Here is an 8,163-nt window from a genome sequence, read left to right on the forward strand (position 1 = left end):
AGTTACAAGTTTGTACCCTTAAACAACATCTCTCCTGCCCCTCACCCGCCAGTTTCTGGGAACCACCATTCTACTCTCTGTTTTTATAAGTTTGGCTTTTTTAGATTCCACGTTTAAGTGATACCATACAGTATTTGTCTTTCTCTGACTTATTTCACTTAGTCCAATGTCCTCAGGGCCCACCCATGACAGCTGTTCTAACAGGTGTGAGTTGATACTTTATTGAGGTTTTAACTTGCATTCCCCTGATGATTTGCAATATACAGAGCATCTTTTCATGTACCTGTTGCTCTTTGGATGTCTTTCTTAGGAAAAAACTCTAGTTCCTCTGCCCATTTTAAATCAGATTGTTCGTTTGTTATCATCTATATGATCTGCACATATTTTCTCCCATTCCTCAGACTGCCTTTTCATTCTGTTGCTTCTTTTGCTGTGCAGAAGGGCTTCCACTGTTTGTTTTGGCTGTGCCATGTGGCTTATGGAATCTTTGTCCTCAACCCAGGGATCAAACCTGGGTCCCTGGAAGTGACAGCGCTGAGTCCCAACTGCTGGACTGCCAGGGAATTCCCTGTGCAGAAGTTTTTCAGTTTAATTTAATCTCCTTGTTGATATTGGCGTTTGTTGTTTGTGTTTTCGGTGTCATTCATATCCAGAAGTCGTTGCCAAGACCATTGTCGAAGAGCTTCTTCCCTATGTTTTCTTCTAGGAATTTTACAGTATCAGGTTTAAATCTTTAATCCATTTCAAGTTAATTTATGTGAATGGTGTTAAGACAGGGGTCCAGTCTCCTTTTTCTGCATGTGGTTACTCATATTTCCCAACACCATTTGTTTGAAGAGGGACTCCTTTTTCTTTTTCATGTTACTACAATACTGTCATCTCAGTACAATTTATACATCCAACAAAATTCTTAACATTCGCAAATAGCCAGACATTATGCAAATTTCCAGTTGTCTCACAAATTTCATAAATTATAAATGCTCTTTAAAAATCAGTAATCAAATAAAGTCCATTCACTGTGATAGGTTATGTTTTTTAATCTCTCTTAATTACATAGGTTTCTCCTCCATGTATTTCCGTCCTTGGAATTTGTGTGTTGAAAATAGAAGTAGGTGAACTTTTAATCTAATATACTGCCTTTTGGTGAAACTTTGAATACACTATAGCAGCAAATAGGCTACTAATGCAATCACATATGCAATCTACGTCATTTCTTTCTTAACTGTATTTCAAAATCAGAAAACATCTATGTTTGAATTTCAGTTCATTATATTTCTTTTTAAGGATAGAATAAACAATGCTGATGGAACGTGCTGTGTTACTAAGATTTCTTGCTGTATATCCTTTAGACTACATGGGGTGCTATAATGCTTATACTTGGAATCTATAATTTATACTCTATCTGCTTCTAAAAATGTTTTGAAAATGCTTCAGTTCAGTTCAGTTGCTCAGTTGTGTCCGACTCTTTGCGACCCCATGAATTGCAGCACGCCAGGCCTCCCTGTCCATCACCAACTCCCGGAGTTCACTCAAACTTATGTCCATTGAGTTGGTGATGCCATCCAGCCATCTCATCCTCTGTCGTCCCCTTCTCCTCCTGCCCCCAATCCCTCCCAGCATCAGGGTCTTTTCCAATGAGTCAACTCTTCACATGAGGTGGCCAAAGTACTGGAGTTTCAGCTTTAGCATCATTCCTTCCAAAGAAATCCCAGGGCTGATCTCCTTCAGAATGGACTGGTTGGATCTCCTTGCAGTCCAAGGGACTCTCAAGAGTCTTCTCCAACACCACAGTTCAAAAGCATCAATTCTTCGGCACTCAGCTTTCTTCAGAGTCCAACTTTCACATCCATACATGACCACTGGAAGAACCATAGCCTTGACTAGATGGACCTTTGTTGGCAAAGTAATGTCTCTGCTTTTTAATACATGCTATCTAGGTTGGTGCTATCTAGATTGGTCACAACTTTCCTTCCAAAGGAGTAAGCGTCTTTTAATTTCATGGCTGCAATCACCATCTGCAGTGATTTTGGAGCCCCAAAAAATAAAGTCTGACACTGTTTCCACTGTTTCCCCATCTATTTCCCATGAAGTGATGGGACCAGATGCCATGATCTTAGTTTTCTGAATGTTGAGCTTTAAGTCAACTTTTTCACACTCCTCTTTCACTTACATCAAGAGGCTTTTTAGTTCCTCTTCACTTTCTGCCATAAGGGTGGTGTCATCTGCATATCTGAGGTTATTGATATTTCTCCTGGCAATCTTGATTCCAGCTTGTGCTTCTTCCAGCCCAGTGTTTCTCATGATGTATTCTGCATATAAGTTAAATAAGCAGGGTGACAATATACAGCCTTGACGTACTCCTTTTCCTATTTGGAACCAGACTGTTGGTCCATGTCCAGTTCTAACTGTTGCTTCCTGACCTGCATATAGGTTTCTCAAGAGGCAGATCAGGTGGTCTGGTATTCCCATCTCTTTCAGAATTTTCCACTTAACAGTGCAAAGTTGCTTTAGTCATGTCCGACTCTTTGCAACCCCATGGACTATAGCCCGCCAGGCTCCTCTGTCCATGGGATTCTCCAGGCAAGAGTATTGGAGTGACTTGCCATTTCCTCTTCCAGGGGATCTTCCCAACCCAGGAATCGAACCCAGGTCTCCTACATCTCTTGCATTGGCAAGCGGGTTCTTTACCACTAGCACCACCATGTTTGGAGTCTATAATTTATACTCCACCTGCTTCTAAAAATGTTTTGAAAAATGCTTGTAAACAGAAATATATATAATATGTTTTTTTAAAACACAAAGGGAAGAGCCAAATGTTACTAACCACCTGAATTACATACATGTCAGTTGATGATGACGATCAGTTTTTCAAGGGACACAAAATTCAAGTTCAACTTTGTCATACTAATAGTATTTACTGAGCCCTTACCATGTGCCTGGTACTACACTAAGCATTTTCTGTGGCTAACTTCATTTCCTCCTCCCAAGTGTCACTTGCTCGAGGCCACACAGTCTGTATAAACCTAGGCAGTGTGCTTCCACAGCTCCTGGCCTCTACCACACTTAACTCACATGAGAAGCATTTGCTACACCCAAACCTAGTCAGTCATGAGGCTCTCTCCCAAGTCTTTATCGATAGTTCTCAAATTCATCCTATCTTCACCACTCCTAAGCAGTAGCCCTTACCTGGGTAACTACTTTAAAAAAAAATTCTTATTTCCTTAATGCTATCCCCTTTAATGCTATCCCCTACACTCCCTCCTTCCACAGCATAGAATTGCCACTGGGAAGGGCTGCCCAGTTAGAGGCTGTATTTCCCAATACAGCCTAGGAAAGGCCAGATTTTCTTACCAAATGATTCAGGTTATGTCAGATTTGGCTGTTAAATGAGTTATGAAAATCTACTGGCTTTCAGAGATTCCATAATTTGAGGATCAAGGATATGGGATCATGGATGTATTGTCACAACAGTAACAGCCCAGCCACGCTGTCCTGTCTTATTTTCCATAACTCCCTTACAATTCCAAGGTTTTCAAACTGAGATACATATCATAATGCCAGGAGCTTTGCAAAAATCCAAGATAAAGATACACCATTTCTTTCTGAGCATCATTCATATGTGTGTAAGTTGCTCAGTCATCTCCGACTCTTTGTGACACCATAGACTGTAGCCCACCCCTCTCCTCTGTCCATGGGATTCTCCAGGCAAGAATGCTGAAGTGGGTTGCCATTCCCTTCTCCGGGGGATCTTCCCCACCCAGGGATTGAACCCAGGTCTCCTGCATTGCAGGCGGATTTTGTACCATCTGAGCCACCAAGGAAGCCCAAGCATCATTCAGACAATAGTAAATATGCTTCTTATTATTCACTATTGTAGGAGCATCATTCTTACAACAGTGAATAATAGGAAACACATTAAGAAATGGAGCGGCTTTCCTGGTGGCCAAGAGGTTAAGAATCCACCTGGCAATGAAGGGGACACAGTTCAACTGCTGATCTAGGAAGATCCCACATGCCACTGGGCAACTAAGTCCATGCACCACAACTGCTAAGCCTGTGCTCCAGAGCCTGGGAACTGTAACTACTGAGTCCACGTTCTGCAGCTACTAAAGCCCAAGCACCTAGAGCCTGTGCCCCACAACAAGAGGAGCCACTGCGATGAGAAGTCTGTGCAACACACCTAGAGAGTGCCCCCATTCTCTGTAACTAGAGAAGGCTCAGGCATAGCAATGAAGACCCAGCAGAGCCAAAAAACCTAAAAAAATATTTTTTAACACATGTATACCTGTGGTGGATTCATTTTGATATTTGGCAAAACTAATACAATTATGTAAAGTTTAAAAATAAAATAAAATTAAAAAAAAAAAACTCATCATCAAAGAAAAAAAAAAAAGTGAAAAAGAAATGGATATATGATGTTTCCCCCTTACCTATCCATGGAGAATACATTCCAAGACCCCTGATAGATGTCTGAAACCACAGATAGTACTGAGCCCTATGTATTCTATGTGTTTTCCTATACATACATGTATCTATGATAAAGTTTAATTTATAAATAAGGCAGAGTAAGAAATTAACAACAATAATAAAATCAAACAATTTTAACAATATACCATAATAAAAGTTATATGAATGTGGTCTCTCTCAAAATACCTTATTATACAAACCAATGCAATGGACATGAACCTGAGCAAATTCCAGGATATGGTGAGGGACAGGGAAGCCTGGCGTGCTGTATACAGTCCATGCGGTCACGAAGAGTTGGACACAACTTGGCGACTGAACAACAACAAATACCTTTTCCGTCTTAACTAAGCATTTATCATGTACTGTGGCTGTAACTTCTTTAGTGTGAGGTACAACAATAAAATTGGAATTTCTTTTTCCTTCTTCACAGTTTCATGGAGAGAAGATTCATTCTTACCAAAGATCTTAGCACCCTCAGCACTCTGTGACTTTTTTTCTTTCCTTATTAAGTTGAGAATGTTCACCTTTTCACTTAAAGGAAGCAGTTATAGCTTCTCTTTGGCGTACCCAAACTAGCTTCATCACTGGTCTGGTGCTTTGGGTCCAGTATTCGGTAAAATCTGTAAATATTTTTTGGTAAAAAAAAGGGTGACTTGAATACAAGCACTGCAGTCCCGTGACCATCAATCTGTAACTGAGATGGCTACTAAGTGACTCAGGGTGGACAGGCTGGACAAAGGGACGATTCAAGGCTGAGGCAGGATGGTTCAAGGTTTCATCAGCACTACTCTGAAGAGTGTGAAATTTATAACATCAATTGTTTATTTCTGAAATTTTCCATTCAATATTTTCATACTGCAGCTTACTGCAGGGAACCAAAACTGCTGAAAGCAAAACTGTGCATAAGGAAGGACATTCATGTATCTGTAGGAGAACAAAACATTCATTTCAGCTAAAACAAGTGACTTCAAAGAAGCTTGGTATGCAGCATCAGGATGAGGTCTCAGACGCTAAGGGTACAAGTTGCCTTTCTTCTGCCATTAGGAGGGCTTGGATGGAAACTGAAGAGCACACCCATGCAGCGAGTGAGGGAAATCCCTGGATAATTACTGCATAGCAGGGCAGGTGAGCGGTCAGTCCAGACTGGAGCAGGGGGGTTGAGTGGGGGTGGGGTGGGGATGGTGATGACCTGATGAATGTAAATGAGATGAATGTAATGAGATGAGATCTGTACTTGTGAAAAAAGAGCATATGGGTGAGCTAGTGATAATTACACAGAAAACTGAAGCAAACATTTAAAATGTAGCATTATTAGCTTGAGGGGAAAAAAACAAAGGAAATATAGTCATAACATACTACATGCATTAGTTGTGGATATCTGCCTAATACTAATAATGTAAATTCTGAACACTGATTATATCCAAATTGTGTTCTAACTTTATTGGGAAGATGAGAGTGACTGGGAACAGGTGTGAATGTGTATGTGTGTGTGTGCACACACGTGTGTGCATTTCTGGAACTGTGGTGGCTACTGTGGGAAATTTTTAACTTAGGTAAATCCACTTAAGGGGCACCCTTAAAAGAGGATCCCAAACCTCTCAGAGACAATGAAATGTGTTCTTTGGTTGGTATGCAGAAGCTTCTAAAAGACAAAATGACTCCAAAATCTAATAGGATCCTTATAGCATGCAACGGAGAAGACACTGGCACCCCACTCCAATACTCTTGCCTGGAAAATCCATGGACGGAGGAGCCTGGTAGGCTGCAGTCCATGGGGTCGCTAAGAGTTGGACACGACTGAGCAACTTCACTTTCACTTTTTACTTTCATGCATTGGAGAAGGAAATGGCAACCCACTCCAGTATTCTTGCCTGGAGAATCCCAGGGACAGAGGAACCTAATGGGCTGCTGTCTATGGGGTCGCACAGAGTTGGACACGACAGAAGAGACTTAGCATAGCATAGCATAGCATAGCATAGCATGCAAATCAAAACTCTTTAGTGAGAAACCTCGGGCCATGTGAGCAGGTAATCTTAGTTTATCTGTCAGAATTACAGTGTAGATCCAGCTATTCTTTGGAGTTTTGTATTACAATACTTGTTTGTTGTTGTTTAGTTGCTAAGTTGTGTCCAACTGTTTTGTAACTCATGGACTGTATGTAGCCTGCCAGGCTCCTCAGTCCATGGGATTCTCCAGGCAAGAATACTGGAGTGGGCTGCCATTTCCTTCTCTAGAGGATCTTCTCAACCCAAGGAATGAACCCGCATCTCCTGCACTGGCAGGCAGATTCATTACCACTGAGCCACAAGAGAAGCCCCTACAGCACCTGAAAGTGAAAGTCGCTCAGTTCTGTCCCACTCTTTGCGACCCCATGGACTATAGTGTCCATGGAATTCTCCAGGCCAGAATACTGGAGTGCGTAGCCTCTCCCTTCTCCAGGGGATCTTCCCAACCCAGGGACTGAACCCAGGTCTCCCACATTGTGGGTGGATTCTTTACCAGCTGAGCCACAAGGGAAGCTCAAGAATACTGAAATGGGTAGCCTATCCCTTCTCCAGGGGATCTTCCCAACCCAGGAATCGAACCAGGGTCTCCTGCATTGTGGGTGGATTCTTTACCAACTGAGCTATGATGGAAGCCCCTACAGTACCTGAGATATGGCTAAAATTTAATGAAGGCTATAAGATCTCTGTTTGTGTCTGCCTGTTTATGTTTATGTATATGTATGTCTATGTAAATGTGGCATTTTTCTATTACTTTCAGATGGTACTGCCAAGATTAATTAAAAAAAAAATTCAATTTAACTGGCTTAAAAAATTGATGTAATGTGTGAAAGCCGCTCAGCTGTGTCTGACTCTTTGTGACTACATGAAATATACAGTCCATGGAATTCTCCAGGCCAGAATGCAGTGGATGGCCTATCCCTTCTCCAGGGGATCTTCCCAACCCAGGGATTGAACCCAGGTCTCCCACATTGCAGGCAGATTCTTTACCAGATGAGCTACCAGGGAAGCCCTAAAAAAATTAGAGCTTATTAATTAAGCATTCCTAAACTCTCAGAAATATAGAAACAAACATGATTTCAAAGTTCACATGATCTAGAATAAATGAAATGATCTTTGATAAATAAAAGCTATTGTTTAAGTTTGTTGGTTTAATAAAAACAAGCATGTCTTCTCAGAATAGTCAATATTAAATGTAAGGCAAACATACAACTTTTTCTATCTGGGTTTACTAGTCAAATAAGCTCATGCTATTTGTTACAGAATTTGCCAGCAAGTAACATTAAGATCAACTCAGTTCAGTCGCTCAGTTGTGTCCGATTCTTTGCAACCCCAGGGACTGCAGCATGCCAGGATTCCCTGTCCATCACCAGCTCCCGGAGCTTGCTCAAACTCATGTCCATTGAGTTGGTGATACCATCCAACCATCTCATCCTCTGTTGTCCCCTTCTCCCGCCTTCAGTTTTCCCAGCATCAGGGTCTTTTCCAATGAGTCAGTTCTTCGCATCAGGTGGCCAAAGTATTGGAGTTTCAGCTTCAGCATCGGTCCTTCCAAAGAACATTCAGAGATGATTTCCTTTAGGATTGACTGGTTTGACCTCCTTGCAGGCCAAGAGACTCTCAAGAGTCTTCTCCAAAATCACAGTTCAAAACCATCAATTTAAAACACTTGCTTTTAACAATTATACCTGGA

Source organism: Bison bison, unplaced genomic scaffold, assembly GCF_000754665.1.
Source record: "Bison bison bison isolate TAMUID 2011002044 unplaced genomic scaffold, Bison_UMD1.0 scf7180017864162, whole genome shotgun sequence".
Lineage (NCBI taxonomy): Eukaryota > Metazoa > Chordata > Mammalia > Artiodactyla > Bovidae > Bison > Bison bison.